This window comes from Falco naumanni, chromosome 4 (genome assembly GCF_017639655.2).
Source record: "Falco naumanni isolate bFalNau1 chromosome 4, bFalNau1.pat, whole genome shotgun sequence".
NCBI lineage: Eukaryota > Metazoa > Chordata > Aves > Falconiformes > Falconidae > Falco > Falco naumanni.
The window spans coordinates 34,556,314-34,566,460 of record NC_054057.1 but is presented as its reverse complement, the minus strand read 5'-3'; the positions used below and the strand labels follow the sequence as shown (position 1 = coordinate 34,566,460).

General features: G+C 39.9%; 1 protein-coding gene across 2 annotated transcripts in view; it reads left to right on the top strand.

Moving 5' to 3' along the window:
* Positions 1-10,147, top strand: part of GLCCI1 (glucocorticoid induced 1) — a 58,413-nt gene that overhangs the window by 1,770 nt on the left and 46,496 nt on the right. The gene's annotated exons all lie outside the window — the stretch shown is intronic.

Below are 10,147 nucleotides of genomic sequence, written 5' to 3'. Positions count from 1 at the left end.
ATACTCAATACTGAGTCCTTGAGACTGTGTTTTAAAAAAATTAAAATCCCAACGTAGCCAAAATAGGCCTGTAAAGTTTAAAATGTAAAATTGATTCCCAGCAAGTCCAACTTAACCTGCGTCAGGTTGTCTGTTAAATTATTGAATGTGTTAAAGTGGCAGTGGCCATCTTACCTCCCCCGCTCCCTCTGCCTTCCCCCATCACTTCAGCTGAATGAATCGGACTAAATGCACTTTTTATGTTATCCTGCTGCAGCTATCAGATATCGCACATCATCCCTTTCTGGGTTCAGTGTGGTTCAATACCCCTGGCTTGTTCTGTCCCTTAAGTCTTACTGTGTTTCATTTCTGTGGCAAATTGTGGTCTGTGTTCGTTGCCAATGTGTTTTGTAGCAGTGGAATCTGCTACCGCCCCCCCCCCCCAGCCCCGCGTTGTAATGTGTAGCAAAACCTTACAATCTGTAGTATTTGTAACTTTGGCAAATCTGTCATCAGAATGATGCTGGGACATGGGCAATGTTTTGCAAACGAGCAAAATGTCCCTGCCAGTTATGCGTGGAGTTAATTTACCCTATACAGTATCTGTGCTTATGCAGATGACCAAATGGGTTGTGTTGTAATCTGAACAGAGATACTTTATAACTACTCAAAAAGATCATCTGTTTATGCAGAAGTTTTTGCATGCTTGAAAATGGAACTGAGCTTCAGTGGTCTTGCTTCATCCAAGCTCTACTTAAAATTTTAAAGATGTGTTTCCTACTGTGTGAAGTACTAAATGTAGGTTTCCTTATTTTCCTCCCTCTTTAACCTTTGGAAAGTGCTAATGGGAAACTAGGCAAAACAAAAAAAAAATAGGTGCGTATGAATAGCGATGTTATTTCATTATGGGAACCTGGAGGAAAACATTGTAGTGGTGCAGTGTATAAAGGTCTATGCTTAAGGTGTATTGAAGAGAGAGAAATGTGGGCAGTTACCTGCAAGCAGGGAAAAACACTGCAAAGCTGTGAAGTATTTTATTATTACATATTAATTTTTTGTTGGAGGGGAAACTTTAATTTTAGAAAGTGGTTCCAGGCTTCTTCATCTGTGGGCTATTTTAGCCTTAATAAATCAGACTGTAAATTAGTACCGAATGACTTTTCTGTCATTAAACTTGCTTGAGCTTGCCTCATGGTGAACCACGTTAGCAGCATACATGGCTTGATTTGGTTTAATTGAGTGCAATGTATAAAATCATAAATGGTCCGTCAAGAAATGCACCCTGTAATCTGTATGCGCTGCGAGAAATTTGTTCCCCCTCCTCCAGGTCAAGCCAGCTGCTGCTGCAGAAGCTGACATCCTCTAGCAAATCCTGAATGAATGAATGAAAACAACGTGATCGCCCTAATAATGACCACAATTGCACACGTCAACAGCTTTATTTTACCAAAATACAGGCACCATTTTCTAGCAGGCGAGGGTAATAAGATACCCTGTTTCTTCAGTCCTGCAAATGAAGAAAGGTTACCAACACACACCCCCTTCCCCCCCAAAACCTAGAGCTGTTTTTACACTATTTGGAATATAGTTGCATGCCATAGGGCAGGATTTTGTCTTTGTTTCCCTGCTTGTTCTTAGCGTTTTAGTACATGATGTATGGATAATAAAAAGGATGTTTGTAGTCTATATGGTGATGGTAGTATATAGAAAACTGATGGCTGAACCGGAGGACTGCTGCAGTAATAATGGAGGACTTGAGGAAGAAAAAGAATGTTCTGTTTTCAAACATGGACCATCTTGCTGTGGCTTGTTAAACAATGTGCTACTCCAGCTATTTATAGTTGTTATCAGTATGCAAGTCTTGGGGGAAAAGCAGCTCGATCAAGTTTTTCTGTCAGTTTTTCAAAACCTTTTCCCACTGCTGTAAAATGTGAGCTTAGGCTCTAGGTATAATCCTGTTGTTTTTCTCACCAGTGCAGGAGGTCTGTTTGTCTTTGGCTCTGCAGTCTGATTTGGGTTGTTTCACAAATACGCTTGTGCTGGAGACTGCTTATGATTCTGATGGATAGATGTTTTTCTCTTCTTAAGACACCTGCCCCTTCCCCACCTCCTTTCAGCCTTTTCCGGTATAGATTCCTTGAATTGGCTATCCTGCTGTGGAAATATTAGTGAATTGCCAGAGGTTCTTTTTGTAAAGCAGATTTCTGTGAAAACACTCCAGCTTTGAGTCTCTACAGGTCAGAGCAACTACCACTGCAGGCATTGACATCACTACATGAATGAAAGCAGCATGCTCTGTTTCTTCTCCTATCATCATCTTTCTCTCCCTTCATTCTAGGATGCCATAAATGTTTTTGTTCTGCAGCAAAACCTTGTGTATTGAGAACTGAAACTTTCAAGAATTTGATGATGTTTTCTTTAGGCAAATTTGGAGATTTGTAGTTGTTAGGAAACCATAGGTGCCAATATTTGTATTTAGTTAGTATTGGTACTGCATGAATGAGAAATGATGAATGCTATATATTAATTTCAAGGTGCCAAAAAAGGAAAAAAGAGGGGAAAAAACTTCTGATACTGTAGGATAAACCTGCAATGTGTGAGTCTTCTCCTTTCCTCTTTTTAAAATGTGTGTATTCCTTACTAGTAGATACATTTTTATAGCCTGTATTCATGTTTTGTAGAGTTGGCAATGTAAAAAGTGTCTGGTTAAACGTAACAACGCGTGGTTTTCTTAGAGGGAATATAACTGATACATCTCTGATAACATAAACATACTGTCAACAGAATGTGAAGCTGCCTGGTTTATGACAAAGAACATTCAATAATCCAAAAAAAACCCCATGGACAGGTCAAACAAAACATGTTAACTTGCTAGTGAACACTTATGTTTTACAGAAAAAGAGCAAGTTGTTCTCTTCTTTGCCTTACCTGAATGAAATCAGTAGTTTCTGTTACTAGGTAAAGTGGATTGTGTAAGTATGAGTGGGTTTCCTGTTCAGTTTTTTTCACATGGTGTGTGATGTTTTGTCTTCAAGAAGTTGTAAATGACTTCTGTATGTTTCAGGCTCAGTATTGCTGTCATAAAATGCTTTAATTTGTTTAGTGTTAACTCTGGTGGTACTGCAATATTATGCCCCATATTTTTCTAACTTTCACTTACATAGTTTATAGTACAAGCTTATTTCCATATCGAATTTTGGAAGCAAAGGTTAGTTTTTAAGGACATCTGAAAAATACTGTAATCAATTTGGCTGTTAAGGGTTCCCAATATCTTTTGCTTCCCAAAATAGCTCCTGAAGTGTTGCCAACATTAGTAAGAGAAAGGAATTAAAAAAGAGGCAAAACAATTGTGTAACCCAGTTCTGAGTAATAAGTATATATACTTGTTGTTACGCTAGTAGATAAAAGGCTAATAGAGGAGTGGAGTAAGACAGGCAATATTGCTGATCTCTAGACTTGTAAAGGGTATCAGTATTTAAAAAAAAACAAAATTCAGACTTCAAAAGGCAGAACTATTTTAATATCCTGGATTCAAGCCATCCAATATTTTGACATCATAAGCATTTATATCAGAGCAAGAAAATCTTTCCTTTATTTCTAACAAATGTAGGTAAGGAAGTAATTTTTGTGACGCTTCCTATTTCCTGATACTTGAATAATAGCAGTATTCCCATAATTGTATGGCCAAAACAGTTTTGCTCCGGCTTTGTCCCTCTCTCTTCCCAAAATAGCTTTCATTGGACTATAATACGGAGAAAATAAGCATTGGTTAAAATTGAATCAGTTGTCTTGAACTCAAAGGCTTTTTAGTTACAAGTTTTAACATCACTGTAAATGAGAATAGTACGTTAGATGTCATTAATAAATGTTTCGTAAGACAAATTAATTGTATTTCTATCGGGTGTTAAAACAACTGCAGGAAAGAAAAACAGGTATTTTCTCCATTGAATCTTAATAGCAAGGCATTAGCTATTAAGAAAGCACCCCCCTGCTCCATGGAAAAAATAACTTATAAAGTATACATATATCTCTATTTAAAATAACTGCCTGATCTTTAATTCTTATTCTTTGGATGTAAGCAAGTGTTAGTGTTACATATGGCTAAACTGAAGTTGCTTGCCAGCATTCATGCATAGTAAAACAGTGGCTGGTACTGAAATTGGGTTTCTGAAATTCATGGTTCCTGTGTTTTGTCCATTTCTTTCCCATGGTGGTGGAGTGAATAGAGGTTCTTGAAGTGTATCTTAAAATGCAGTGAGGGTAGATCAAGGGAATGTGTCTTGGATTCTTATGAAAAACTCAGTGTTTGCCAAGTATATACTGATACATAATGAGTTGCTAAAATTCACAGTGGAAAGCTAGTTATTTTTAAAATGGGCTTTATGTTACTACTGTAGACATAATGAAAAAAACCACAAAACTGATGCAGTAATTCTGGAATTTCAGTTCAACCTCAACTTGAAAGCAAGAGTTGCAACAATGCAAAACCTATTGGAAATCAAGTGTATGCTCATGAACATTTCAGTTTAAGTAATTACTTGAAAGACTTTTTTTAATGGGGTCTTAATTAGGTAACTATTTTAATCTGAAGAAGGTAATAGTGTTTGTGTCCTGTGTCACACCCCCCCGCCCCCCCCCCCCCCCCCCCCCCCAGTGGTAAATGAAAGTTTCTTTATTAAATTGGTTGGCAAGATCTTGAGTGGAGAAAAATGCTGCCAGCTTGACAAGGTAGTTTTCCATGGATTTAGCATATATTCAGGAAAAACGGTAATATAGTAGGGTTTAAATATCAACTAGATTTTTTACAAAAAACATCTTTTATTGATGAAACAAAGGACTGTAGTAAAAACACAGAACTAGAAAACTTTGCTCAAGACTTGAGATAGTTAACTGTGTTAATGATCTTGCTTTAATGTTAATATTTAAATGCATTGAGTTCTCTCAGTGCAGTCTCCCATGTAAACCTGTAGTGCCTAAACAATGGCTTAAGGCATTTTCAGGCAAATAAAATAATATTTACATCTCATCATTGGAAGGGGTACGTCCACAGTGACTTGTCAGCCTGAGATTATCGCCTTTCCCTCATGTCACCATTTTTAAGGTGTGGGCGATTGCAAAATGAGGAGGATTAGAGTGTAGGAAAGTAGGTGTTTATACTTAATCTAATGCTTACATTTTGAGTGTGTATTTACCTGTTGCCCCAAATTAGATGGTTTTTCAGTTATGTTCTTCATTTTCCCCCTCCTGATTCGGCTCAAGTTCACCACCACTAATTTGTATTATGACTATTTTTGAAATGGGAATTAAGTCCTAAAGCTTGCAAATAGCTGGTGGGTACTGAAAGGGATCACAATTTGAGACTTCCGCAGTATGGATACCACACAGAGTATCAAGATACAGTGTGTAATACCAATCCTTTCGAAGGGCAGGCCAGGCTTTCCAACTCTTATTTTTCTGAAGGATGACCTTGTCCATGGAAACATTCATGGCTGAAACTGAAATACATGCTCTGTCAGGAGCCCTTCCCAGCTCTCCCAGCTGTGTGAATATGCACCAGGGGCCAGAGCTGTTCCTTACATGGTCCCCTTGGACTGTGTGGTGATGACTCTGCTCAGACTATGCTTACTACTGCTGTTAGTAAGAGAGAAGAGGGCATGTAGCTACTGGAAGTCTGTCAGGGGTGGAAACCCAGCCAGGCCACGTGGGGCTGTGCTGGGGAGTACACTGGGCCTGCTCTCTCTGGCACTGTAGTACTGCCTCTGCCCTGGTCCTGTTCTTTCTGCTCTGCACCTTCCCTGCTCCTTTGGTGTCTGCACCACTTCTTACTAGCTGCTGCTGCTGTGTCCTACCAAACTGTTGACTGTCACGCTATTAAAAACAGATTGGCTTTCTCTGACGGGGTGGGGTAACACAGAAGGTGTGGGTGTCTACACTCAAGCAATAACTGTTTTCTGCACAACTTGTAAATGGGGATTAACCTAACCAGTTGGTGTTAGGTCAATGGAAGATGGTTTTGAGGGGAAGTTTTAATTTTTTGTAGTAGTAGAGCTCTTAATTAGCTTTCCATATTAGATATTGCTGCTTTAAAGACAACCTACCGGGAAGTATGTATTATAAAATGTTACAAGCTTGGATTTTGAAACCTTAATGCAGAATGCTCTATTAGTTAGACCTTATTTAGTGTTGCATGTGCCCTAACAATAAACAATGACACAGATGTTGGTGTTTATAAGGATTTAACTGCTGCTACTGTTAAATTGAGGAGTAGCTGTTAGCAGTGAGTATTATTCTTTGAAGCAAATACAAATGAGTGATTAACAGCACTGGTTCTTATATGCCACTTGTTTTGCACAACCTGAAACTAGTTCTACCCAAAATACTCGCTTTGTTTCCTCTTTAGGAAGAATGTGTCTTGTTTTGCTCATAAAAGTGGTGACTAAGAACAGTACAATAGCAGTTCCGTCATGGTTTTTGAATAATCTAAAATCCACTATAGAATACTCTCTTCATACCCTGCCTGGGTTTAGTCTGAACTGGAATAATAATTTTTAAGTGTCCAATTCCCTGAACAGTGCAAGTCACCTGTTTGAACAAGGTTAGTTTTATCTTCCTTTCCTGAACTCTCACCACAGGCATTAAGCAAGGAGATTAGTTGTAGACACACTTCTGAATTTCAGGAATTAACACTCATATCCAAGTGGCTTGACAAGTCATTACAGGATCACTGCTATTCATACTACAAACCTGAAATTAATTTCTGTAACTATATGAATTTAAGTTTTTTTAGTTTATAAATCTCTCTATTGGAAATGTTTTATGTAACAGTACCCACTTGGTTCTGAACAGATTTAAATGTATAGCAAAACGGGTATTCTTATGTTTTGTGCCTTTTAATCTCTGGTGTATAGTGCCTATTCTGGACATAGAAACACTTCGTGAAAGTTGGCTAGCTGGATTACCTGCATATCTACATTTTTAAAGAAGGCTTCATTGTTAGAAAAACTGAACATTTTAATATAGGTGCTTAGGCTGCAGTACTAAAAAAAAAAAAAACCCAAACCAAAGCACACAACAACAAAAACACCAAACCACTACTAATCTGTTGACAACTGTCAGCATTTGGGAACCAAACTGATATGGAAATAATGTGTTCTTACCAGAAAACAAATTCTGGTTATTCAGTACTCTATCACTAGCTAATTCTATTAATTCTGGTCTGCAGAAATTAGCCTGTAAATACAAAGCCCACTCCCTCAAAGTATGAGATGCAGTCAGCCATTAACTACTTGGAAGTGACAGAAATGCCCAGGTTTATGAACATACAGTTTGCAGGGATAGCAGTACAGTTGGTCTCATTAGATGAAGTGCTTGTACCCATGCCGGATCAGAAATGTTGCTGGATAAACCTTGAAAATTTTGCACTGTGTTCTGAGAACTCGGGACACTGAGACACATAGCGTGGAGGAGCCAGTAAGTAGCTTTACAAGACCTATGGGTCTCTGTAGGTATTTGACATGGTTACACTACCATGTCCTCTGCACATCGTGGCAGAGTTCATGAGCCAAGCAGGACTAGAAGAAGCTGATAATTATAGCAGGTATCGGTGTGGTGTGGGCTGTGCTCTGGAAGGGTTTGGTGAGTGCAGTTCTTGCACATGGAGTCAGTTTAAATTCAGCACCGCTGTGGTGGTTTGAGCCTGGCTGGATGCCAGGTGCCCACCAAAGCTGCTCTATCGCTGCCCCCTCAGCCAGACAGGGGAGAGAAATACAATGAAGGGCTTGTGGGTCAGGATAAGAATGGGGAGAGTCATTCACTTATTGCTGTCATGGGCAAAACAGACGAGTTAGGGAAATTAGTTTAATTTATTGCCATTCAAATCAGAGAAAGCACCTTCCCCCCCACCCCTCCCGTCTTCCTGGGCTTCATTTCACTCTAGACTTTCTCTGCCTCCTCCCCCTGAGCAGCACAGGGGGACAGGGAATAGGAGTTGTGGTCAGTTCATCATATGTTGTTTCTGCCGCTCCTTCCTCCTCACGCTCTTCCCCTGCTCCATTGTGGGGTCCCTCTCATGGGAGACAGTCCCTCCACAAACTTCCCATGGGCTGCAGTTCTTCACAGACTGCTCCAGCATGAATCCCTTCCATGGAGTGCAGTCCTTCAGGAACAGACTAATCTAGTGTGGGTCCCCCAGGGGGTCACAAATCCTGCCAGCAAACCTGCTCCAGTGTGGGCTTCCTACAGGTCACAGCCTCCTTGGGGCACCCACCTGCTCTGGTGTGGAGTTCTCCACAGGCTGCAGGTGGAGATCTGCTCCACCATGGACCTCCCTGGGCTGCAGGCCTCACCACGGGCTTCACCAGGAGCTACTGGGGAATCTCTGCTCCGGCACCTGGAGCTCCTCTTGCCCCTGCTTTTCCTCTGGCCTTGGTGTCTGCAGAGCTGTTGCTCTCACATAGTCTCACTTGTCTCTCCTGCTGGCACAAGTATTTTTTATTCCCCCTTCTTAAACACGCTGTCCCAGAGGTGCTACCACCGTTGCTGATTAGCTCAGCCTTGAGCAGCGGTGGGTCCATCTTGGAGCCGGCTGGCATTGGCTCCATTGGGCATGGGGGAAGCTTCTGGCATCTTCTCACAGAAGCCACCCTTGTAGCCCTCCTGCTACCAAAACCTTGCTATGCAGACCCAACTACACCCATGGGTTAGCTAATCAGTCTTTCTGGAGTCTGGAGCCATGGGAAAGTACATTGCAAAACCCAAGTGGCTTTGCAGTGTTGACTCTGTGCAGTTAGTTGTTATACCTCCATATCCAGTGTGTCATGTATTATTATTAAAAAAATCTTTGTTATACATGATACCTTCACTTTCTGTTTTTCAAAGTAATGGGAGAGTTGACTTGCTCACTAAAATTGAACCCAGATTTATGCTGAGTGTCCTAGAACAGGTTTTGAACAGTGTGACTCTAAAAATACTAACTGCTGAAGAATGCAGTATGAGACTTGCATTTCCACAGTACTTGGGAAGCTGCCAGGTTAAAGGGGAAACTGTCTTCACAGAAGTAAATATCTGTTCAAGGCCTTAAAATTTTCATTCTTAACTGTTAGCTGTGTTTGCTTATTGTGGCAATTGATAGCGGAATACCCTGACTCATCCTTTCTCTTGTACTCTGATTTCTGTGGTATTTCACCTTCAGCGGCTCCCTTGTTGTACCAGATACCCTGCCCTGGATAATAATCTTTGCAATGTTTTCTTCCCCCACAAAGAAACCATAAAATACATTTGAAATACTTGATGTTCTTTTCAAGGGGAACAGAAGAAGTCCTAATCTGAAAGAGAAGAATTTCTCATGGGCAGAAATGTAATTAACTCATGTGTGTTTAAAAGTAATGTCTATTTGAGAAGCATCCATACAAGGAAATGACCAGAGACACTTACTCAACTGAAGAGGTTGTCCACACTGAAGATCCAAATAACTTTTGGGCATTACTGTAGAGAGAGAGATGCTCATGCTTTCGAACCAAGTTGTACTGAAGTGTGCAGTCTATATTTTGGTTAAAATACTAATTTTTGAAACTGTTGTATACATCTACCTGAATTTATTCCAAAGAAAGAGTTAGCCTATAAAGATGATCAGTCTCTTGCGATTTTATTTAGTGGTGTGTGTAACCTTTTATATGAAGTTGGAGGATGCAGGGAAATCTCTTGACTGCAAGAATTATAGTAATAACTGAGTTCGGCCACATTGGAGGTTATTACCAAGTCTGACAACTCAAAATTTGGGGGAAGCAGAAGAAATGGGTGTGCTGGCACTGTATATACAATAAATATTACATGTTTTCTACAGCTAGGCCTTTTTTAATCATGCAAGTTTACATGCATATACAGCAAAGCAGAAAATCCTACATAGAAGTATGTTCTAAAATTTTTAAATCCAAAGTAAAGTGTCAGATTTTAGAAGGAAATAGTTTGATAACTTGGCTAAACAGGGTTTCTCTGACTTGAACATGGAGAGAATCTGTTTTAATGAAAAAAGTTAACACTATTGGAATCTTTCAGACATGAGAAAAACTCAAGGATGTGATCTGATTTTGTGGACATGTCTCAGAAAGGCTGTTAGGAATAAGCAGTAAGCCTGCAAGAAACAGCAGGAAAAACTAAAAAAAAGAATGTC